The sequence below is a fragment of the Schistocerca serialis genome, chromosome 6 (assembly GCF_023864345.2).
Source record: "Schistocerca serialis cubense isolate TAMUIC-IGC-003099 chromosome 6, iqSchSeri2.2, whole genome shotgun sequence".
NCBI classification, from domain to species: Eukaryota; Metazoa; Arthropoda; class Insecta; order Orthoptera; family Acrididae; genus Schistocerca; species Schistocerca serialis.
Window position 1 is genome coordinate 661,873,588 of NC_064643.1, and position 26,166 is coordinate 661,899,753.

Genomic DNA, 26,166 nt, shown 5'->3' on the forward strand with positions numbered 1-26,166 from the left:
TTACAATTAAGTGAAGGGAATGATCATATAATTATTATTGTTTTTACGTAACCAGAGGGTCATATATCGGGAAGAGTATCACCTTGGGATTATGGCTCTGAGCACTATGGGACTTAACATGTGAGATACAAAAATAGTTCAAATGACTCTCAGCACTATGTGACTTAACTTCTGAGGTCATCAGTCGCCTAGAACTTAGAACTAATTAAACCTAACTAACCTAAGGACATCACACACATCCATGCCCGAGGCAGGATTCGATCCTTCGACCGTAGTGGTCTCGCGGTTCCTGACTGTAACGCCTAGAACCGCTCGCCCACTCTGGCCGGCGTTGGTATTACGAGTTACCCATAAAGCCGTACATGACATACTCGTATATTTGTAGTTATTCCCTTTCCCATTGTTTGAGCTAATCTCCAGTAACATTAACGCTTTCCATTTACTTTTACACTATCATTTCCTCCATGCTTTACCGATTGTTCGTCGTTTACTGATCAATACACAGATATATAATTTCAGAGTAATAATTGTAATCCTGAGGATTTTTCTCTCAGAGAATAATAGTTATGTTGAAGCGCAATCTTCGAAAGTGCTTTACTATGGAGACTGCGTCTGAAGAAGTAAGTGTCGCGCAGTCTTAATATGCCACACGAAGGAGAAAAAAAAATGATTCCAATGGCTGTGAGCACTATGGGACTTTACATCTGAGGTCATCAGTCCCATACAACTTAGGTTAATTAGGTTTAAGTAGTTCTAAGGACATCACACACATCCATGCCCTATGCAGGATTCGAACCTGTGACCGTAGCGGTCACGCGGTTCCAGACTGGAGCGCCTAGAACCTCTCGGCCACACCGGCCGGCCAGGCAGGAAAAAGACTTTCCTTTAGTTTCCCCAGTTCGGAACAAAAACTCAATAGAATATTAACGGGGAAAAAAACACAGAATTCGCCTCCATTCAGAAGACAATAATTATTAATAACAAGCGTGATGCATTTCAGCCTTTAGAGGCTGAGCAGTCTACTATACATCAAGATATTGAATACTCATTGCGGATTTTTATAAAAACTAAAATCACGAAGACATAAATTTTATTTGGGATTACCGTTGCAAAATTTAATGGAAATAATGCTAGCACCGTTAGAAATGTCGACTTAATCTCGCAGCACCAGTTGACCTGGTTATTCAAAGACGATATGGGCCGAAACGAATCAACATTAAGTGGTAACAACTTTTCCGGTTAAGTGCTTAAGCTGAATATCAGACAAAGCATACCAGTAAATACTGTGTGCCGTTAGTACGAGGTGTGGTATTCTGTCGGCAGTCTACACGTTCGCCTCGCGCACGGAGCGTGTGCGCGAACACCGTTCGGCTAGCTCCAGGAACTTCGGAAGACCGGCACGCGTGTCAGGCGCCGGACGCGCACGCTTCCCGCAACACACGCAGCTCACCGACCGACCGCCGCGGCGTTCCGTCGCCCACTGGCGCGCAGTGCGGCTCACTCGCAGTCCGCGGCCACCGGCGGACCGGAGGGCAGCGCCGCGGCGGCGCCGTCGCAAACTAAGGCTCTGCGATGGCAAGGCGACTTCCCGACTGACTGCCAAGGGCGGGGACCGAGGGGAGAAAGTGCTGTTCACGCTGAATGTGATAGACATGCATTGGGTATTCTTCTGCTTTCGGCGAACATCGTTGGTACGCCCGCTAAACTCGCTGGGCCGAACCGGTAATGGGATTGTGGAAAGGGCCAAGGGTTGAAGTCAGTTTCTCCTTCTAATTGTCATTTATTGTAATTTAATAACTCTTTCACGGCTGAAGGCCTCCAACAAGAAATATTAACAAGATAAAAAATCCAATGAAGATAGTAAGAAAACAATTAAAAAACAACATAGGCAAAGTGCAATAGAAATGGCTGAGGACCACAATAAAATTCCAAAATTTTAGAATTTTATTTATTTATTTTATTATCGAGTGCAGTCCATAAAATAATTACGTATTACCATAGAACTTTAAAGGCAGAAGGCCAACAAGAAACCTTAAAAAGAAAAATTTTATTACGATAGCAATAAAATCAATTAAAACCCAAACGGCAACATATACAAGGTGCAACACAAATGGCTGAGGGCCACAATTAAATTTCAGAACTTCAGAGTATATTACCATAGACCTTAAAAGGCAAAAGGCCAGCATTTAAAACAGCTTACAACCGATAATTAAACACCAGTGGCACTCAGAAGGCTTCGAGGGAGGTCGGTCGGCCCTCGTTCACTTAGGTGAGACAGGTGGTGAGCCCAACTACACTTGATCCCTCGAAACCCAGCGGGCCGGAGTGGCCGTGCGGTTCTAGGCGCTACAGTCTGGAACTGGGTGACCGCTGCGGTCGCAGGTTCGAATACTGCCTTGGGCATGGATGTGTGTGATGTCCTTAGGTTAGTTAGGTTTAAGTAGTTCTACGTTCTAGGGGACTGATGACCTCTGATGTTAAGTCTCATAGTGCTCAGAGCCATTTGAACCATTTGAACCTCGGAACCCAACCATGGGGCAGCCACGGACCAACCGAAACAGGAACTTGCTTCCCGTCTATCAGAACATGAGAACACCAACCTGCAATGTTACAAACGTGATGATTCACAATGGAGTACGTATTAGCTGTCAATAATACGCACCATGTTGGACAGCGTCAACAGGTGACGAAAGGACGCTGCCTAAAATTACATTAGGGTCCAGGGCCGGTAATCAAAACACTAAGGGTCACATGACAGAAAATTCCATTGGTGCATTAAAATCGCAGTCGACCAAAAGAGTTAACGGCACCGCATGGCGGCTAGATCTCAGCATTAGAACCACACGGTGTTGCTCACCAGAAAGCCTCCCCAACACCACCGAAGCGAACCACCAAAACATGAACAGACCTGGCTTGGGTAGTTGAAACCACCACCCAACTTTGACGTCCTGGGTCTGTGAACCACGAATCTCTTAGCGATGGGACAGCTCCACGCACGCTCCGACACTGCGCAGGCACCGGTAGCGGACCTAGCCACTGCACCGCAAGGAGATATCTTATCTGGCCCGCAGCAACCGACCGACTGCCCGCTGGCCCGTTCGCGGCTGCTGCTCCGTAGCGACTGTACTGCTGGTGCGTCTCCCACTCACTTCCAGACACACGACGGCGGAAATACTCGCTCGGACCCAACCATGCAGACGAAACACGACCACTGGCTAGACGACATCCGGCACCAGGAAACGACCGACCCAAATTCTTAGTAATTTAAGGGGCCCAGAAGCACTCGGAGAACCCGTTACCCGACGCCCGATGAGACGACCGAACTCTCAGAGCCGGTATGCCGACCGCATTTAAATAACTTGTCAAAGGAAAACACACCAACTACACAAACAACCTGACAAACACTTGCACGAAAACCAGAACGATACCCAACAGTAACTAAGCCCACACGAAGACAAATTGGGAGTCGATGCGCACACACACATACATACACACACGAGCCACGAACGATCGGGGAGCCCAAACGCGTCGTCAAGTAGGACGACTGACCGACGATCCACCAAGACTGTGGCCCAGCTCAGGTGATGTGTGGCGGCAATTGTCGGGCGAGCCATGTCGACGCACGCCTCGCTGATACTCCAACCCGACTGCACCAGCGCCGCTTTGCTCACAGCCGACTCGTGAACAATTGGCGAACCAAAGGGCGTAGTCCGGTAGGGCGACCGACCGACTATTTACCAAGACCGTGGCCCGGCGCAAGTAATGCATGCCGGCAATGGTAGGGCGAGCCATGTCAATGCAGACCTCACTGCTGCTCCAACCCGACTGCCCTAGCGCCACATTGCCTCTCCCCAAATGGCAGGTCCGTACTGAGCTCCAGACGCGTTCCAACCAACTGGCAGGCTAAATCGCATCCCGAACTCGCTATCCGAACTCCTGACACGAACTACCAATTGTAACTGCGACCAACTAACTTCCAGCAGAAAACGGGTGAGAAGTCATAGCAATCGAGCAAAGATACTACGAGAGGGGATACATCGATACGCACTGTTAACGCCGCTCACGGTCAGGCAAAGCATCAATTCACTGACAGTAGTAATTTAACTTAACTTAGTCAGATGAAAGTACGTCAACAACAGGGTGTAAAATACATGATGGTGGGAACACGAGCCACGCAAGGATCAATCGTGATGGTAATGTGAAGCACAAATTGAGGATAAATCAATGCGAGTGATTGCTGGAAGGTTGTACATTAACATCAGGGTTTCTCAACCTTTTGGGCTTGAGGTCTATCGTACGCTAATTCTCAATGAGAACTGCGGTCTGACATAAAGTACTTAAAACATGAGCACAAACAGTTCCGAAAACAATTAAAAATTAGTTTGATGGTAACCAGCTCCGCTCAGTTTTTGATTATCCTCAGACACGCATACCATAGTGGTAAGCGGTGGCGGTGAATTGAGCGGAGCCGGTGAATGGAGCGGGTGTATCATCTTCAGAGATCTACGGTCTTGAAAACATATAAAGGTTAAAACACAAAGATCACAATATCGGAAAAGAAGCATTATAATTACACAAATTACGTGAAGGAAATTTTCTCCCCTTCGAAATTGCTCTATTTTCAACATATTACGCACACGAACAAAACATTACGCTCCATCAACAATGTTGAAAAAAGTTCAATTAATATTTGGAAATAAGGTAATTTGTGGAAAGTTTCTATGTAAACAAACAGCTAAGGTCATCGCTCCCTAGGCTTACACACTACTTAATCTAACTTAACCTAACTAAATTACGCTAAGGAGGACACATACACCCACGTCCGACTGAGGACGAACCTCCGACAGGGACAGCCGCGCGAACTATGGCAAGGCGCCCAAGACCACGCGGCTAAACCGCGCGGCTGAGTTATCTGGTTTTGCATATCCTTAGCAAGTTTATGTTAATAATTTGTGAGAGACACAGTCTGAAAGATGAGGATGAGTCAGTGAGTTTCTACACTTAAATCTCACAATGTTCGTCGTTGATAACGCTCTCATACAGAAAAGATGACAGGAAAACATATAAAACTGACGATGCCAGTTTTACAGCGTTAAGGTGGGTTTTTACACCCACTAATTTTCAAAAGTTATCGCCCTTAGGAGCTAAGCATTCCTTTGCTGGGTACGAGCTTCGCGACCCCAGGATTCCTGAGTTGGGGACTAGTACGCCTAGTAAGAGCCACCATTCCCCTGTCACCGTACCCTCTGGGCATGGTCCAGCGACCACCATGCACGTGGCAGTGGAATGTTACATGTCACAGGGAATGGGGATCTTGGTTTCACCGGCCTGACCGCTATGATTAGCGGGCAACCTCTGGAGAACCTGCTGCCCCTCACTAGTATAATGCTTACCCAGGTATGCGGCACTCAGTTGGGTGGACTTTCTTCCTTCGCAGCTAGGGTCGTTGGGCAGTATTATCACCCAGAATCCTAAGAGGCCTCGTGTGGCTAGTTCAAGTGATTCATATTTGACTGTCAACGAGTAACCAAAGTAACAGACCACATCCTGCGGTCGATAATGTTGTTGTTGTTATGAAGCTTGTGGACAGTTCTTTTGAAACACTATCGCTGTTTTACATCCATAAAGCACTCGAGGCTTTTGCTGGGCAACTCAAATCTGTCAAAAGGCTACAGAATGGTACTCTTCTGCTGGAGAATACGAAGGTTCCGCAAGTACAAAAGTTCTTGGATGCCAAGCTACTTGAGGAACATCGTATCACAAATGAGCTGCACACCAGGTTGAATAGTGTTGAAGGTGTTATTACTTTCTGGGGCATGTGAAGTGACGGGAGAGTTTGGTGCCCTGGAAATAATCTAAGTTTGGAGTTGGCATGGCCATGCAGGGGCCTCCCAGAGTGCCGCAGCCCAGCAGCAGTCACATGGTGTCGAAGGTTAGCTCAGTATGAGGGCTAGTCCCATCTCGAGGTCCAGCTGCGTGGCTGAGAATTCCATGGTCATGCAGTGTCGATGAAGGAGACACGCTGCGAGTGCCAAACATGGCGGACATTGTGAAACCTTGTTATTGTTGCGGTCTTCAGTCCTGAGACTGGTTTGATGCAGCTCTCCATGCTAATCTATCCTGTGCAAGCTCCTTCATCTCCTAGTACCTACTGCAACCTTTTTGCTTCTGAATCTGCTTAGTGTATTCATCTCTTGGTCTCTCTCTACGATTTTTACCCTCCACGCTGCCCTCCAAAGCTAAATTTGTGATCCCTTGGTGCCTCAGGACATGTCCTAACAACCTATACCATCTTCTACTCAAGTTGTGCCACAAACTTCTCTTCTCCGCAATCCTATTCAATACCTCCTCATTAGTTACGTGATCTAACAACCTAATCTTCAACATTCTTCTGTAGCACCACATTTCGAAAGCTTCTATTCCCTTCTTGTCCAAACTATTTATTGTCCATGTTTCACTTCCATACATGGCTACACTCCATACAAATACTTTCAGAAACGACTTCCTGACACTTAAATCTATGCTCGATGTTAACCAATTTCTCTTCTTCCGAAACGCTTTCCTTGCCATTGCCAGTCTACGTTTTATATCATCTCTACTTCGACCATCATCAGTTATTTTGCTCCCCAAATAGCAAAATTCCTTTACTACTTTAAGTGTCTCATTACCTAATCTAATTCCCTCAGCATCACCCGACTTCATTCGACTACATTTCATTATCCTTGTTCTGCTTTTCTTGATGTTCGTCTTATACCCTCCTTTCAAGACACTGTCCAATCCGTTCAACTGCTCTTCCAAGTCCTTTGCTGTCTGTGACAGAATTACAATGTCATCAGCGAACCTCAAAGATTTTATTTCTTCTCCCTGGATGTTAATACCTACTCCAAATTTTTCTTTTGATTCCTTTACTGCTTGCTCAATATACAGATTGAATAACATCGGGGAGAGGCTACAACCCTGTCTCACTCCCTTCCTAACCACTGCTTCCCTTTCATGCCCCTCGACTCTTATAACTGCCATATGGTTTCTGTACAAATTGTAAATAGCCTTCGCTCCCTGTATTTTACCCCTGCCACCTTTAGCATTTGAAAGCGAGTATTCCAGTCAACATTGTCGAAAGCTTTCTCTAAGTCTACAAATGCTAGAAACGTAGGTTTGCCTTTCCTATATTCTAAGAAAAGTCGTAGAGTCAGTATTGCCTCACGTGTTCCAACATTTCTGCGGAATCCAAAGTAATCTTCCCCGAGGTCGGCTTCTACCAGTTTTTCCATTCGTCTGTAAATAATTCGTGTTAGTATTTTGCAGCTGCGACTAATTAAACTGGTAGTGCGGTAATTTTCACATCTGTCATCACCTGATTTCTTTGGGATTGGAATTATTATTTTCTTCTTGAAGTCTGAGGGTATTTCGCCTGTCTCATACATCTTGCTCACCAGATGGTAGAGTTTTGCCAGGACTGGGTCTCGCAAGGCCGTCAGTAGTTCTAATGGAATGTTGTCTACTCCTGGGGCCTTGTTTCGACTCAGTGCTGTGTCAAACTCTTCACGCAGTATCGTATCTCCCATTTCATCTTCATCTACATCCTCTTCCATTTCCATAATGTTGTCATCAAGTACATCGCCTTTGTATAGACCCTCTGTATACCCCTTCCACCTTTCTGCTTTCCCCTCTTGGCTTAGAACTGGGTTTCCATCTGAGCTCTTGATATTCATACAAGTGACTCTCTTTTCTCCAAAGGTCTCTTTAATTTTCCTGTAGGCTGTATCTGTCATACCCCTAGTGAGATAAGCTTCTACATCCTTACACTTGTCCTCTACCCATGCCTGCATACCATCTTTGCACTTCTTGTCAATCTCATTTTTGAGACTTTTGTATTCCTTTTTGCCTTCTTCATTTACTGCGTTTTTATATTTTCTCCTTTCATCAATTAAATTCAATATTTCTTCTGTTACCCAAGGATTTCTACTTGCCCTCGTCTTATTACCTACTTGATACTCTGCTGCCTTCACTGCTTCATCCCTCAGAGCTACCCATTCGTCTTGTACTGTATTTCCTTCCCCCATTCCTGTCAATTGTTCCCTTATGCTGTCCCTAAAACTCTGTACGACCTCAGGTTTAGTCAGTTTATCCAGGTCCCATCTCCTTAAATTCCCACCTTTTTGCAATTTCTTCAGTTTTAATCTACAGTTCATAACCAACAGATTGTGATCAGAGTTCACACCTGCCCCTGGAAATGTCCTACAATTTAAAACCTGGTTCCTGAATCTCTGTCTTACCATTGTATAATCTATCTGATACCTTTTAGTATCTCCAGGATTCTTCCATGTATACAACTTTCTTTTATGATTCTTGAACCAAGGGTTAGCTATGATTAAGTTATGCTCTGTGCAAAACTCTAACAGATGGCTTCCTCTTTCATTTCTTAGCCCCAATCCATATCCACCTGCTATGTTTCCTTCTCTCCCTTTTCCTACTCTCGAATTCCAGTCACCCATGAGTATTAAATTTTCGTCTCCCTTCACTACCTGAATAATTTCTTTTATCTCATCATACATTTCTTCAATTTCTTCATCATCTGCAGAGCTAGTTGGCATATAAACTTGTACTACTGTAGTAGGCTTGGGCTTCGTGTCTATCTTGGCCACTATAATACGTTCACTGTGTTGTTCGTAGTGGCTTACACACACTCCTATTTTTTATTCATTATTGAACCTACTCCTGCATTACCCTATTTGATTTTGTATTTATAACCCACTATTCCCCTGACCAGAAGTCTTGTTCCTCCTGCCGCCTAACTTCACTAATTCCCACTACATCTAACTTTAACCTATCGATTTCCCTTTTTAAATTTTCTAACCCACCTGCCCGATTAAGGGATATGACATTCCACGCTCCGATCCGTAGAATGCCAGTTTTCTTTCTCCTGATAACGACGTCCTACTGAGTACTCCCCGTCCAGAGATCGGAATGGGGGACTATTTTACCTCCGGAATATGGCAGAAATTTCACAGTTCGTATTGAAATTAATAGCAGTCAGATGAATCATGATACCTCAGAAATAAAAATGCACAGTACCATTATTTTAACGTTGATTCTGATGGTGAAATCAGATTTTCAATATATCTATTATTTTAAAGTTTAGTATCTGACTGTAAATGCCGGCCGAAGTGGCCGTGCGGTTAAAGGCGCTGCAGTCTGGAACCGCAAGACCGCTACGGTCGCAGGTTCGAATCCTGCCTCGGGCATGGATGTTTGTGATGTCCTTAGGTTAGTTAGGTTTAACTAGTTCTAAGTTCTAGGGGACTAATGACCTCAGCAGCTGAGTCCCATAGTGCTCAGAGCCATTTGAACCATTTTTGACTGTAAATTATACAAGTAACACACAGCAACGATTTCCCAAAATCTAAAAGGTTGGTCCAATTGCGTCGATCGATGTGTCTTCAGAAAGCTATTCGTGTACACCTAAATTCGTATAAATTACAGGTGTGTAACTAGAATAGCACATGAGTGTTTGGAGGTCAAAGTGGTCGATTCCTATCGATCCTGCCAGGCGATAACTATTCCACAGTTACATGAAAAAACGGTAGCAGCATGCTTATAAATATATTTGTTCATCTTTGTCTTTGTTTATATCCGATACATACTATTCATGAAGAAATTTGTCAACTATTTATTGTGTTTTAGAAAACACAGAGACATTAGGTTAGTGGCCTACTTTACTTGCTATTGCTTTGATAAATGTTTATTTAATTTGTTTATCTAATTCATGATGTATGCCAAATCTGTTTATGGTCCAGCTGTAGCAATATTTATTTAATTTCAAGTTATTTAAATGTAAATCCAGTATTTTGAATGTGTTTCAATATGTCAGTTAATGTGTGTTGGCTTGAAGACATGGTGGGAGCGCTGTAGCCAATCACAGCGCTCTCGAATGGGGAGACTAGGTGGAAGTGGGAGAAGAGAACGGGAGAGGACAGTACGGCGCGAGGGACGCACGGTGGTGAGAGAGACTTAGAGTTTGTAGCGGTTTCCGCGTGGTCGCGAGAGATAGAAATACTTCAGAGTGCGGACTTGTGATCTTGTGAGATTTCCGAGGTTTCTACAGTGAGGACGTAGTATGCATTTAGAAGTGAATATCTCGTGAGGTATGTTGTCGTTCATAACTCATTACGTGCAGTAGGAATCTATTGTTTCCCTGTTGTTCAACTTTTCTCAAAAGTAATTCTACTATCGTAGCCCTCATTTAAAGTCTTCAAGATAGTACCTGCAAATTTTATTTAATTGCAATCTTTCATTTATAAATTTCTACGTTACATTCGCGATTGCAAAGTGATAGGAACCTTCGACCATTCGATTCATGTGTATATTCATATTGTCTACTGTATGTTGTTGTTGTTGTGGTCTTCAATCCTGAGACTGGTTTGATGCTGCTCTCCATGCTAATCTGTCCTGTGCAAGCTCCTTCATCTCCCTGTACCTACTGAAACCTTGATCCTTCTGAATCTGCTTAGTATAGTCATCTCTTGGTCTCCCTCTACGATTTTTACCCTCCACACTGCCCTCGAATGATAAATTTGTGATCCCTGGATACCTCAGAACATGTCCTACCAATCGATACCTTCTTCTAGGCAAGTTGTGCCACAAACTTCTCTTCTCACCAATCCTATTCAATACCTCCTCATTAGTTATGTGTTCTACCCACCTAAACTTCAACATTCTTCTGTAGCACCACATTTCGAAAGCTTCTATTCTCTTCCTGTCCTAACTATTTATCGTCCATGTCTCACTTCCATACAAATACTTTCAGAAACGACTTCCTGACTTCTAAATCAATACTCCACGTTAACAAATTTCTCTTCTTCAGAAACACTTTCGTTGCCATTGCCAGTCAACATTTTATATCCTCTCTACTTCGACCGTCATCAGTTATTTTGCTCCCCAAACAGCAAAACTCCTTTACTACTTTAAGTGTCTCATTTCCTAATCTAATTCCCTCAGCATCACCCAACTTAATTCGACTACATTCCATTATCCTCGTTTTGCTTTTGTTGATGTTCACCTTATATCCTCCTTTCAAGACACTGTCCATTCCGTTCAACTGCTCTTCCAAGACCTTTTCTGTCTGTGACAGAATTACAATGTCATCGGCGAACCTCAATGATTTTATTTTTTCTCCCTGGATTTTAATAACTACTCCTAATTTTTCTTTTGTTTCATTTACTGCTTGCTCAATATACAGATTGAATAACATCGGGGAGAGGCTACAACCCTGTCTCACTCCCTTCCCAACCACTGCTTCCCTTTCATGCCCCTCTGCCATCTGGTTTCTGTGCAAATTGTAAATAGCCTTTCGATCCCTGTATTTTACCCCTGCAGCCTTTAGAATTTGAAAGAGAGTATTCCAGTCAACATTGTCAAAAGCTTTCTCTAAGTCTACAAATACTAGAAACGTAGGGTAACCTTTCATTAATCTTGCTTCTAAGATAAGTCGTAAGGACTGTATTGCCTCACGTGTATACTCAGCGGGATTTCACTTGTAAAGCGGAAACTACGTATCCAACTCCCAAGGGAATGAAACCAGCCAAAACTTTTAATAGTTCAACTTTTAGTCTGAGGATACGTAGTTGAGTGCCACCACCTCACATCCTTTCAACATTTTATCTGAAAGCCTGCAGGCATCACGGAAATGGGTTCAAGAAAACTGTAACTGATGTCCAAAACATTATGAAAAGGGTTCACGGAGAGCTCTGAAAGGCAGAGTCATTTATTCCGACATTCAGTCTTCCGAAGTTGCCGTACTAATTGCAGCAGGTTTTCTCCACCTTATGTCCAAAACATTATGAAAAGGGTTCACGGAGAGCTCTGAAAGGCAGAGTCATTTATTCCGACATTCAGTCTTCCGAAGTTGCCGGACTAATTGCAGCAGGTTTTCTCCACCTTATGGTAAAACCATATGTCCCAAAACGAATGCACTGATTCAAGTGGCAGTGGTGTGGTCACACGACTATGCCATGCCCGTCTGGTTTGGAGTAGGGATTGTCCTGTCTACGCTGAAGAAAAGAAGATTCCGGAAATCAAAGTAACCAAATGTATCTCGTTCTCTAACGCAAACAATGAATTTTTGGCCACTGAGCCACCAATTGTCGCCGAGTCTTTCGTCTTGGCTTTGAAGTAGCCTGTCCAGAAGGTCAGTGTGAGCACCCATACTATGACTGTTGAGCAGGGCTACTGTAAATGTAGCCGCCAGCCTGCGTTCCTAGACCCTAGCGCTGAAGAACTGAATGTTGCCGAAAATAATGTCAGCATAGGCAGCAAAAAAAAAAAAAAAAAAAAAAAAAAATTCGAATGGTTGTAAGCGCTATGGGACATAATTTCTGAGGTCATCAGTCCCCTAGAACTTAGAACTACTTAAACATAACCAACCAAAGGACATCACTCACATCCATGCCCGTGGCAGGATTCGAACCTGCAACAGTAGCAGCAGCGCGGTCCCGGACTGAAGCGCCTAGAACCGCTCGGTCACACTGACAGCAAACCCTCATAGCAGACATTGCGAGAGATTCAGCAGAGTGTTTCTGTTCCATCAGCCTGGCCAATGCCCTCAGAATCCAAGCTGAGAATGGAGGCCATATGGCTGACGCAGTCTGCTCTGAAGACATCGGAACAGGCGACTTCGGTGTTGCCTAATGAGTCTGATGAGGGCCACAGCATCGTTGGTATAGACGTCGAAGTTTGGCTCTGATGCCGTATCATAACTCTGGCAGAACAAGAAGGGGAAAGACAGAGTTAATTCTTCTCGTTAAAATGGCTCCCATATTTCAGTGGAACGTTATTGTGTTCAGGACCCATGTGAAGGAACTGAAGCTCCTAGCACTGGTTCACCCATTGTGGTTCTGATTACAAGATACACATTTTAAGAACACAGACGTCCCTGTGATACTGATTTATACGCTAAACTGCAGGGAGGTCCTGTCGGGGGAAAGAGAGAAGGGAGACGTGGGCACCTCTCCTCTGCTATCCCCATCGCTACTGACCCTCAACCAGTTGCTGTAGAAATTCACGCCTATCGGAGGGCTACAGTTTTCTCACTGTATTTACCTCCGCTGGATGCAGTAGACTCTGAAGCTATCACAGATCTTGTGGAACAGCTCCCCCCACCGTTTATCCTCCTGAGGGACTTCAATGTCCATCACATCTTGTGGGGCTTGACCTCTACCTGCCCTCAGGGTAGGGTTTTGGAAAGCCTCATACATCTCAAGAGCTATGCAGCCTCAACACAAGCACTCACACTCATTTGTGTACTGCTACTGGGTCATTCTCAGTCATAAGCCTTTCTTTTGTTCTCCCACTCTCGCAGACTCTGTTCAGTGGTAGGTCATTGACGACTGTCATTCCAGTGACCACTTCCCATTCCACATCCACTTACTGGCCAGACCATTACCTGAAGAGAATCCACCAAAATGGGTGCTCAGCAGGGCTAACTGGATGTTCTTCAGCCAGATGGCACCACAACAGTGTCTGTGGATAGGTTGACCACATCACATGATTGAATATCATGTTGCTGACCTATCTATCCCAAAGTGCTGACGTTATGTTACGAAGCAACCTGTACTTTGGAGGACAATTAAGTGTGATTCAGCGATCCACCATAGGCATGTGGCTCATCGACATTATAAAAGCCAACCAATAGCAGACAAGCTAAGGGCCTTTCGAGTTGCGAGGGCGATGGATCAATGCGTCATTAGAGAGACTAAGAAAATATCATGGCAAGAGTTCCTGGACTCCATCTACCGTTCTACCTATTCTAAAAAAGTGTGGGAAGCTATCTGGGGATATTTCCAGTAAGCAAAAACAGACATAATGTCTTATGGGATAACAGCAATCAGTGATTTTATAATGTTACTTTAAATCCGTCTTGATTGCAAATTTTTTTATTATTCATATGACCGGTTTATTTAAGTTACAGGAGTAACCCGGGTTACTCCTGTAACTTAAATATCAGATCTGAAGATGGTTCTGAATGAACCGATACCGGTCATATGAATAATAAAAAAAATTGCAATCAAGATGGATTTAAAGTAACATTTCCAGTAAGCACTGTCGTTTATCACTAGCAGCAGTTCCAAAATTGGGGTGTCTCCGAACAACATCTGGAGACATTGCTCAGATGCTGACAGAGCATTTTGCAAAAACTACTGCCAACCAGATCCGGCGTTTCGTTTCTACCATGCGACTGTAGAGAGGGGGAAGTTTCACTTCAGATCCAACAGTCCTGTGGCTTAAAACTCCCCTAGAATTGGCTGTGCCTGAGGCTCGCGACACTGCTGCAGGTCATGACCAACTGCATGTTTCGGTATTTGCCAGCGGCGCCAAAGGAAATCCTCCTAGAATATTTTAGTCTCATAAGGTTGACAGGCATCTTTCCCATCTCGTGGAGGGAGGCAATTCTGACACCTCTCCTCAAACCAGAAAAGACTGCACGTATTTCAGTTGTTATCGGAGTATCGTCTTACTGAGCTGTATAGGAAAGATTTAACCACCGTCTGGTCTGATTTTTAGAGACCAGACAAAACCTTAGCCGCTCTCAGTGTGGATTCCGGATATTACAGTCCACTGTCGATAACCGGACCCCGCTAGAGGCACCTATTCAGCAGGCTTTCCTAAGGAAACATTTCTGTATCATCATATCCTTTGATAGCAGTAAGGATGGCTCTGAACACTCTGGGACTTAACATCTGTGGTCATCAGTGCCCTAGAACTTAGAACTACTTAAACCAACTAACCTAAGGACATCACACACATTCAGGAAACGAACCTGCGACTGTAGCGGTCACGGGGTTCCAGACTGAAGCGCCTAGAACCGCATGGTCACACTGTCTGGCAATAACAGTAAGGCATATGCTACTACTTGGAGACACTATATTCTCACACACCTGCAATAAAGGGGCTTCGTGGCAATCTCCCCATCTTTATAAGGTGTTCCCTATCTCAGCGGTTTTTTAGGAGCAGAGTTGGTGACACGCTGTCACAATGACTTCAGCAGGAGAATGGTGTCCCCCAGGGCAGTGTTTTAAGTGTTACCCTCTTTGCCATAGCCATGAATTGTATCACATCTTCGATAAGTAGTCCCATACAGTGCTCCTACGATTTTGCTGCTTCCTGTTCCTCCTCCGGTGCAGTAACAGGAAGCTGCAAGTTGCAAGGTGGAGTGCGTTGGGTGGAGGAGAGGGCTGCAAAGACAGGTTTCCAGTTTTCTGCAGATGAGTGTGTGTGTTCATTTTAAGCGTTCTCATGGTATTTGTAATCCACCTGTCTTGCATATGAGGCACCTTGTACTACATGTTAGAGACTCATTGAGGTTTGTGGACCTCATTTTTGGATCCAAATCGTCGCGATTGCCACAAATGAGATACCTGAAAACCAGAACGCAGAAGACACTGAATGTCTTCAAGTGTCTTAGCCACACTTCTTGTAGGGGGGGGGGGGGGGGGGTTCAAATGGTTCAAATGGCTCTGAGCACTATGGGACTCAACTGCTGAGGTCATTAGTCCCCTAGAACTTAGAACTAGTTAAACCTAACTAACCTAAGGACATCACACACATCCATGCCCAAGGCAGGATTCGAACCTGCGACCGTAGCGGTCTCGCGGTTCCAGACTGCAGCGCCAGAACCGCGCGGCCACTTCGGTCGGCTGTAGGGGGGGGGGGGGGGGGGCTTTCGTGTGTTCGCAGCTGGATTACGGGTACACGGTGTACGGATCAACGTGGTCCTCTTATTTGAAGATCTTTGGCGCTGTCCACTGTGAGGGTATGGCTGGCCACAGGTGATTATCGGACTAGTCACATGGTCAGCCTCTGTGCTGAGGCCGGTGAACTGCCACTTACCATCTGGTGGAAGCTCCTTGCGGTACATGGGGCGTGAAAATTCCTCTCTGTTTCTACTTCATATGCACACCACACTGCTGCTCATCCGCCTCTGGAAAGCTTTTCGTACAACCATCCAAGAGCCATAATGCCATCAGGGCTCCACGTGGAGCTTGTGCTGGAGGCACTAGGTGTGAGGCCAGTACGACCCCAAATCCAGGGTTTCACCGTCTGCAGCCCTGGTTACTGGAGAGACCAAGAGTAATTTTAGATCTGGTATAGTGGAGGAGAGATTGGACTCCTGCTTCCGTTTTTCATTCAATATTTTCTGATATTTTATCTGAGCACCACCACTATGTTGCTGTTTCTACAGATGGGTCAAAACAGAGAGATTCTGTAGGTTGCTCAGTTGTTTTCCCATATTGTATCCTCAAGTTCCAACTGCCTCAAGCCTCTACTGTCTTTCAGGCAGAATTGTATGCAGTCTTGCAGGCACTTGAGCAGATTGGACGTTCTTCCAGTTCTAAATTCCTTGTCTGTTTCGATTCTCTCAGTACCCTTCACTCTCTGAAAAGTTTGTAGCCAGCAAATAAATTAGACAAAACTATCCAGGATGCGCTCGACTAGGGAAGGAGGTATCTTTCCTGCTGTGTACCAGGGCACATGGGTACTGTGGGAAACGAAAGGGCGGATCTAGCAGCCAAAGAGGCGTGCCTTGATGCTCCAGTATTTCAATGTGCCTTCTCCCTGCATGTTGTGACCTAAGTGTTGAACTCTAGAGTCGATTAGAGGGTGAGTGGATGGAAGTGACCAACAATAAGCTCTGTGTCGTTAGGCCCATAAGTGGGCTCTGGTATACTTCCTTGTAGCCACGTCGACGGGACGAGGTTCTCCTTAATCGTCTTGGCGTAGGCCACAGCCCTATGATGCGTGGCTTCTTGCTCTGGCTAGAGGATCGTCCCATGTGTGATGCTTTTGGCGTACAGATCACTATGCGCCATATTTATTGGACTGCATTTTATTTTACGACCAGCGGGAAGCAGCTAATTTGCCGACAGATCTGCATACTGTTTTAGGTAGCGATCACACGAAGGTGGTTCGAGTTTTGAGAATTCTCCAACGTACTGTTAAGGCCACATGTGAGCCGCTACGTGGCTTGTTGCAAGAGTCACATGCTCAAAACACACCTGGGTGCCCTTCGGACGCTCAGGGAATTTTAATCCGGAATTATGTTATATTGTCATCATTGGTATACTATGCAAATGTGAATGTGGATCGTCTGCTGACGTATGCGTGGTCTGTCTGCTGTGGGTTCTCTGAATGTGGAGATGCAGTTTAGCCAACCATTGTCTAGAGTAGAGTGCGACTGCACTGGACCAAATAGACATGAGTTCCCCGCGAGCTAGCAGGCCCCGTTAGGTTGCAAATAGCCGCTGTGCAGACTCCATGAGCCCTTCCGGCCACTGTGTGTGGACCCCGGACGAGGGGAGATGGTTAGGCATTCCCTGCTGGGACACTGAGACAGACGCTCTGGTGATGGCTTCTATAGTCATGTTATTTAGGTCAGATAGTCAGGTTGCATAAAATTGCTATTTTTTTGGTATCACTGATGACGGGCCAGCATTCCATATAACCATACCATTAAGTAAAGTGGTGAACAAAGAATTATTTTCGTGATTTTATTAAATAAAATGTTGTCGTTATATAAAATTCTTAGTCTCACTGCAACGTCTTATTTCCGTTACCATTCCTGTTAGGTTATTCAAACTTTCAACTTAAAGTTAATCAATAATCAGATATTTTGTAGTGATATTTGCTCATGCAAATGGTCGTAGGCGTCTTTCACAAAAGATACAGGTGCCATTTTCAAGTTGAGAATGCCTACCAAGTCTTTACGGAAAGCAAGTATCATGCATAACGGCGACCGTTTAGCCTAAAATCTCATTCAAATTAGGTACTCTTTTGTGATGCTGTGAGATTTCTAGGATGTTCTAACAGATGATTAAATTTCCACAGGTGTCACAATTCCAATTTGTGAATAATCAGCATTGCAAATTCTGCGTTGCAAATACCGCGTTGCTTTGTGATTTTATTTGTATGATTTTGGGGGCAATTTTCTTTGTGTGTTATGTTCATGTATTTTGGGAAATTTTAAATTACATTGGGTGTGACAATAAATGCGTTAGGCTGTGTGTGACGACTGTGCCAGGTTGCGTGTAATTATAGCTTGCGCTGGGCTACGGAAAATATTTCGTCGTGATCGCGTAGTCGAGATAGGGAATTTCTTTTTCCGTGATCGGAGCTTGTAATGCTGGAAAGGCATATCCTCCTACTTCCATCTTTCCTTTTTTTGTTACCTGAAGATATTACATTTCTGTGCCTTTACATATTGTAATTGTTTTACTATATATATATAATACATGAACAAAAATGCATATATATATATATATATATATATATATATATATATATGCATTTTTGTTCATGTATAATTTGTTTGTTTTGTAAATATTCTTTGTATTTTTACGCTGGGTCTTGCCTAGGGAAAACTATGCTATTGAACGATTACATCGACAGGTCGTGTGGAGAACCGAAGTGTTTACGACCTTTGGTAGTGTTAACTCTGCTGCGTGGAGCGCGGGCAGAGAGAGTCTGGCTGGAGTAGGGCGATGGAGCAGGTGTGTTGTGTGACGCTCCCGCGAGTTGCCGCGCTTTCGCGGTTTGCAGCATGCAGTTGGGCTCGACTTGCTATGATACTTTCTGACATGGTGTCGCGGACGGGAAGCATTAGCTGGCGCACATCAAGAGCCCGTTTCGCCTGGTGACCGTGTTGAGAAGAAGGCGCACCAAAATCCACCTTCTGCAACAGCGACGGCCGACAATGAGTGATTGCCGCCACCTCCTCCATCGACGACTTCAAACCTTCAATCAACCAACAAGGAAGACAGAAAGCAAGTAAAGTTATAGAACTGTATGGCAGCCCTCAGCTTTTCAAACTATTCCATTAGCAAAATACAGCAACTTAGCATGAACCTTTGTTGCTCATTGTCCCAATTGCATTACCAATCAGAGTCCCTTCCTTTTCCAAAATGAACTCGAGTGTCGTTGAAATTCAAGCGCCAGCATTAAAGTAATATCATTCCATTTCACTGTTTTCATTTCAAAATTCAGTTAAAGTATTCATAGCTGGCTACAATATTTAGATTACACATGCACAAAATAAGAGTGTGAGTTTTGTTGCCATATTTTAGCTTACCTTTGAATGCAGCTCAGTTTGGTACATACTAAATTTTACTATTGTTAATTGTTCAGAATCATTTAATTCAAGTTCAAAGTTAAATCTCTTATTTCTAAATTTCATAGATTAAGGTAGCTTAGGAAATGATTGTTGAGGTAGCCCAAAACTAACCTTATTTTACTGAATTTCTTAGTGTTTCAGAAACAAAGTTCACTATAATTTCAGTCACTAAATTAACTTTAAGTTTTCTGGTTGTATTAATTCTTTACCTAAATTAAGTCAGAGTGTAGCGAAATTTATTACTTATGACAAGCATTGAGTTTTCACAGAACACGTGTCAACCTTCAGTTACCACGCTTTTAGTGCTAATTATATGTGCATTAATCTTTCATTTTCAGTTATTATAATAGTTGTCCATAGGACTGGCGACTGTAATTTTCCCCAAATCTCAAATATCTAATTAACGCCAATTAATTGTTAACGTAACGACCGCACATTTACTCTCTCTATTAATTTTACCCTTTTCTCAAAATTGATTTCCACCAATTTCATTTGCATCTTTCCTTTCATTTAGATGTAACCCTTTCCTCCCACTTTACCGACAGATCAACTTCGGTGACGACTGCTTTTCCCAGAATTCCATTAGGTACACGCGGTTTAAATTTCACTGTCATTAAGGTTGATAAGTGAGGGAGAGGTTACACGTGGTGACTTGGTCACAGGATTATCTTTGGATTTAAGGTTGTTCTGGACACGAATTTTGCATTGTACAAATAGCGTAACAAAGTACTGGTTACGAACAAATCGTTACGACAGCGAGAATAAATAGTGGGAGGAATCCTAATTAGATTTGAGATTTGGCATTTATATTGAAAATTGGTAAAATGAATGAAGGCGACAATTACCAAATTTTGGTAGACTGAGGTACGGAACAATCGGTCGAACAGTGGGAAACGCGCACTGCGGAACTCATTGTTCTGGGGCAGGCTGCTAGCATGAAAGACGCGACCGCCGAAACGCAACAAAGAGCAGAAATGGAATTCCAAACTTTAGAAAATGTTCCGGAATCGGAAGTGAAAATCGAATCTGAACCCCTGATGACGAATACGCTGGGACAATCAAAGATGCACCCGCTACGGAAGTAAAACCGCTGGTTTCCGGGAATTTAACTGATTAATTGACTGTTTTGATTAACGAAATCAAGCCTCAGTCTAGCGAGATAGAAACTCAATCTGCAGAAGTTCAAGCTCAGTCTGCCAAGCAAGAAGCTCAGTCTGAAAAAATTGACAGGAAGCTAGACAATCAGAACAAAGCTATTAATTTTCTTAACAACAATGTTGGAGTTGTTAGCACAAAAGTTGATAAAATCAAAGAAGATATTGTTGTAATTAATACCGAGATCGGTAATCTTATACAGGAAATGATAGGCGTTCAGGCGGAAATTGCGAGCATAAATACTCGTTTGGTTCCGAAATTAGCAGAGTCGAGAAAAGTGGAGGAGAAGCAGTTGCTCCGATCATCGAGAATATGGTGACGGAACAAATTCAATTAGTGAAAAAAGAGGATCAACAGAAGGTGGAAACTTTAAAGGCTTTAGTGTCCGAAGTAGATACTAAAGTGAGGCAGCAGGCTAATACCTGCGAAGAGAAAAAGACTTATGTGGAAACGCTTGCGACAACCAGTTGGCAAGTAATTACGAGAGTGTCGGAATTAGAAAAGAAACTTGATGAGCTATGTGCCAAACTGTGCACATAGTTCGGAATTGTTGACGAAGGAGGAGCTTTTCGACCCCTTGAAAAAAGGCGGTTTACACGCAACGGATTTCATTAAAAATTATGAAAGAGTTTTACCGAGATCATGGACTAATGAAAGATAAATTAGTGCTGTTATTGACGTTTTGTCTGGTGATGCCAAGCGTTGGGGCTTAAACCTCATCATCACGAACCTGGCTTTTGACGAGTTTAAAAATTTGTTTCTGGCTGAACACTGGTCAGAGCAGAAACAACGAAGTGTCTGGCGCGAATGTGTCGTATCGAGGCCTTTCGATGCGAATTCGCGTGGCTCGATGAATGAGTTTTGTGAGGGCTGGATCCGCAAATTGGAATATTTGCGTGATCGCCGCACGGAATCCGAAATAGTCTGGGAACTCTACAAGAAGCTTCCAGATGATACAAAACGCTACGTAGGAAGCAATTACAAGACAATCAATGATATCCTGGAAAGAGTTGAGGACGAGGAGAAGTGGCGCACTAATCGCGACAGTGGTAGAGGCCGTGGTAACAACAACGGGTACCACATCAACCACAACAACGATAACCATGGGAATAATGCATACCGCAACCATGGCAGCAATAACAATAATGGTTCGGACCGTAATAACAATCGGTACAATCCAAATAATAACATGAATGACGGAAACCAGTATCATACTAACGTGATACGGGCTTCACAGAATCGTAATAACGCCAGAGGGTGTGATAAGCCGCCTCAACAGCATACGGGGAGATCTGGGACGAGACAGGGAAACCATTAGCCGCGCCGGTGAGAGGACTACCGGGCGTGGGGATATTTTGGCGGCCCAATAACAGGAGAAAACCCAGGTGTCTTCGTTATGAAAATTCCGTATGGAATAGTCAACGGCGGGAGAGTGTGCCTGTGTTAAGAGAAGGGCGTGAGCCCACGAGTAGTAGATCAATTGTAGACACGCCAGTAGAAAATACATTCACTGTCGGTGAGAACAATTTAAGTAGTGTTCCGGAAATCGACTATAAAGTGGCAGATGTAACACCCACAGCGGAACTGGAGATTGAGTTTAAGAATGATTCGCAAGTGTTGAGAGAAGATCAGATGTCGGATAACACGTCCGTCATCGAGCGAGGGGATGCAGAGAGGGATGAGGTCTGGTTAAGGCAGTTCGGTCGCTTATACGACGAACTAGGAGATTATAGGGGCCTGTATGGGAGAAGTGTTTATGGGGAGTGCGCGCAGTATTTGCCGCGTCTCGTCCCGCAGGACGATAGCGTTTGTGAAGTGATAGAAAGTTCTGGCCTTAACCGGCGACTTTACCAGAAAATGTTGATGTTAATGGGGAGCACGAGCAACATTCGTCGTGTTTCGTCCCGCAGGAGTTGGATGTTGAAGTAGTAACGGAAAGTTCTGGCCCTAACCGGCAGACCTTACCGAAAGTTATAGTGGTAGAAGTAGCCGAACCATCCGACGCAAAGCTCCAGTTTAAACATTGCGAGAGTTTTAAGGAGAAAGATTACGAGAATTTTAGTGATAGCCGGACACGATTGGTAGAAAAGCACGTAGATTACAGCGTGTATGAGGTTAGAGCTGACGTTATACGGTCGGACGATAGCAGTGAGGGTTGCGCAGATCCAGAGGAAGTAATTGCAGATACCACTGGGCACATTCCTCCAGGTAGATTGGCAGATGAGATCAATCTGACCAAAGAGGAATCAACGAAGGTGACAATTAGTGAATTGATAGCAAAGCAACACTCACTAATTTTTCACTGTCATTAAGGTCGATAAGTGAGGGGGAGGTTACAAGCTATATTATCTACGTATTTCGTGCGGAAGAATGATCCCAGGATCCAAAATGGAAACACGTGATCGCTCGAGGAGCGGTGCGAGAATAAATAGGTCAGTTGCAGAGGAAGGTCAGGTAACCGCGGGTAGAGAGTAGACAGGATAGGGTGAGACAAGCAACGGGATTATCCCCGATTTCAGTTGCGCTGCGACAATGCCGAACATAGAAAATGTGCAAACTATTTCCCCGACCGGTAGCGGGATTTCGGACCCAAGTGCGAGCGCGGACGGAACCGAGGCAATAGCGAGTGAACTGCGTCGGCTAAGAAAGTGAACTGCGAATTTACTTTCAAAACTTTTCTTAAGAATTTACTTTATTTACTAGCGATTCATCAATAACATCAACACGTTTAATCACACTATGTGAGCGTGGAAGTAGTGGCCAGTGGGTAATAATCAGAAAGCACCCTGTAAATATCAAGTTACAATTTATTCAGAGGCAGAAATAAATTTTTTTTTTTTTTTTTTTGATAGTATGAGCTTTCCGGCTCAGAAACTTGCCGCTCCCTTTTAACACGGCCGTAGTCACGACTGCTCACAACAACCTCTGAAAGACTACACTGGCGCAAATCTGGAAGAGACCAGATTCCTTTAAACTAAAAATTTTAACAACTCACACAAACACATGAACTATGCACCCCATAAGAAGGATGGAAATGGTACAAAATACTCACATTAAAAATTATTGGCCACCGAATGAGCAACTTGTTATTAAAAGAATTATTACGATGGAACGGTGGCAACTTTATATACTAAAAAGACAAATAAAATCTGTGAAATGCAGTTGAAACGTCCCCTTGGAAAAATTTTGAATTACTGCGCTGGTAAGCCCCTACGTTATTTGATTTTCAAACACCTGAGCAGAACTGAACGTACTCAGACATTTCGCATTTCGCTCTTTACCTATTCTGATCAACACTAAAATGACACACAATATTTTTAGCGCAACGCAATCTGACTTTTAATAATCCCTTTAAAAGGATGGCCCTGACTAAGAATAACCTATACCTTTCACAAATCACTTACCTCACAAAAATCTTCGTTACTCGAACTACTGCAATACAGCGAGCGCCGCTACTGCCAGCTAAATAAAAGATTCAAACTATATATATAGCAGTTCATGACATCCATTCTTACAAATGTAGTATTTCTGATGGACACACGTCCAGATCATTGGCTCTCAAAAATCCGCCATCTCACTCCCCACATCCACCACTGCTGGTGGCTCACCTCGAACTGCGCAACGCTACGCGCTGTTAACAGCCAACTGCCCAACACTACAATAGCCAACAACAATGCAAACCAACCACAGACTGCACACAGTACAACCAGTGATTTTCATACAGAGCGCTACGTGTCGTTACCAATATAAAAACCTAAACAGCCTACTTACACAGTCTTACATAAAAAGTACAAACATACTCTACGTTACACATATACCGCCTCTCAAGATGATAGGCAAGATAATAACATAATTCAGGAATTCAGCCTTTACACCTTAAGCAATAAATCCGTTAACACCGCATCCGACAAACATAACAGAGATAGTTATTAACGTATGGCAGACCGACATACAGACAGACAGACACTAAATGCCTAACAAATGCGGACAAGAGACCGACGAGCAAGCTGGGGACAAGAGACTGACGAAGAAACACGTAGGAGTTAACAAGTAAATGAATCAACTCAACACGAATCATCTAACTTCTAATAAACTGCGATGTCTGGGAAGACCTGGCGCAGCACCTCCAAAACGCTCTCCCGATTCATCGGGTACCAGCCGCTTCAACGGACGCAGGAAGGAGCGCCGATCTCCCGTTTCACAGAGTCGCAACTCGCACCGGCCAGACCGGTGTCGTGGGTTGACTCCTGTTGCTCTCGTGTCGGCCGCGATGCCACTACCTCTCGCTATACGACGGGACCCACTGGACTGACGTGGCGACCTCACATGCGCCGACGCTCAAGACGGACAAGTCATCTTGTGTCTCAGTGCGCGACCCACCAGCCGACCGATCCAACCGCCTATGACTATTGCCTGAACAACTCGAGGACACTGGAAGCCTAACACATACTACCACTCCGGACGACTGACACACTGACTGCCCCACACAGACCCGGCTGACCAACTGACCAGACTCGCCGCCTAGCGAGCTCGTGGTGCCCCTTAAATGCACGTGAAGAGGCTACCTTTCCCCTTTCCCACCAGAGGGAGATACCAAAGCTGCGACTGAGACAGCGGCGTCACCACCAGAAACGGAGGACGACTGCTTCACACTATGTGCTGCGGCGCGCTCTTCAAAACAGAAAATTTACCACGGCTCAGAAAGTATGGCAAAAAGGAAGAAAATATTACGAAATTCAACTCAAAACTCGAGGAGTTTATGCGTGAAGTAGGTACGGAATCAAACGCAAAACTCGAGGGCATTATGAACGGAGTAAATGCGAGATTTGAAGAGAATAAGGCGCTACTTGAAGAGGTTCGAAAGGACGTTGTAAACTAAGCCAACGAAAAATTTGAAGTAGTAGATGATAGATTAAGCTCTGTCGAAAAAGAACAGAGAAGAGTTCAGGTCGAAATGAGAAAATGGGGACAAAAATTAGAAAAGGGACTCCAAACATTAACAGAAAGGTGTAATAGCGAATAGTAAAAGGTGATAAAACAAATAAAAGCAGTCAAAGCAACTCAAGGAAAAGTCGATGCAAACACTAGGGAAATCGTGGAACTTGAGGGAAAAGTATAAGCGGTAAAAGGGCAACATAGGGAGGAAATGAAAAGGGTTCGCAGGAGAGCTTCTGTGAAATTTGGAAGGTAGGAGACGAAGTACTGGTGGAATTAAAGCTGTGAGGACGAGGCGTGAGTCGTGCTTGGGTATCTCTTTTGGTAGAGCACTTCCCCGAGAAAGGCAAAGTCCCTGAGTTCGAATCTCGGTCCGGTACATAGTTTTAATCTGCCAGATAGCTTCAAGGTGAAAGAAAAGTTAGAAAAACTGGTGGAAAAGATTTCAGATGAAACAATATGGGCGAGAAGCAAGAACGCTTCATTGCTGAATGCAACAGATAATGAAGAAATAAAGTTATGAAGGAGATATCAGGAAGACCAATGCGAGGTCAACAGGCGACAACGTGATACTACAAGCGAGGTATGCGAACGCGTGGCTCGCGTGGAGAACCTTCTCGCGTGCGGAACCAAAAAGAGAAACCACGTGCGCAAGGGCGCACAAGACAGTAGCGAGGGATGTCATTCCGGACATGAGGAGGACTACGGAGAAACTAGCGAGCGTAGGGGTACAGGGGAATATCGGGAATGACACAGAAACTCATGCGCAGTTTCGTACAGGAGGGCAGCGGAAGGGTTAGACTACAAACACTTTCACTCTGTGCGAAAATTCGAAGTCTTCCGCAATTCGGTGAACGGGATACAACCACGTGCTTGGCTTCGACAATACCAGTTTTGTCTACCACTCAATTGGC

At 44.3% G+C, this 26,166-nt stretch overlaps 1 protein-coding gene across 1 annotated transcript in view; it reads right to left on the minus strand.

Moving 5' to 3' along the window:
* Window positions 1-3,022, minus strand: part of LOC126485021 (protein turtle homolog B-like) — a 465,069-nt gene extending 462,047 nt beyond the window's left edge. Inside the window, exon 1 of the mRNA XM_050108625.1 lies at window positions 2,909-3,022. The gene's annotated coding sequence lies outside the window, so the exon portion shown is untranslated. The remainder of the gene's footprint in view (window positions 1-2,908) is intronic.
* Window positions 3,023-26,166: the final 23,144 nt, after the last annotated feature.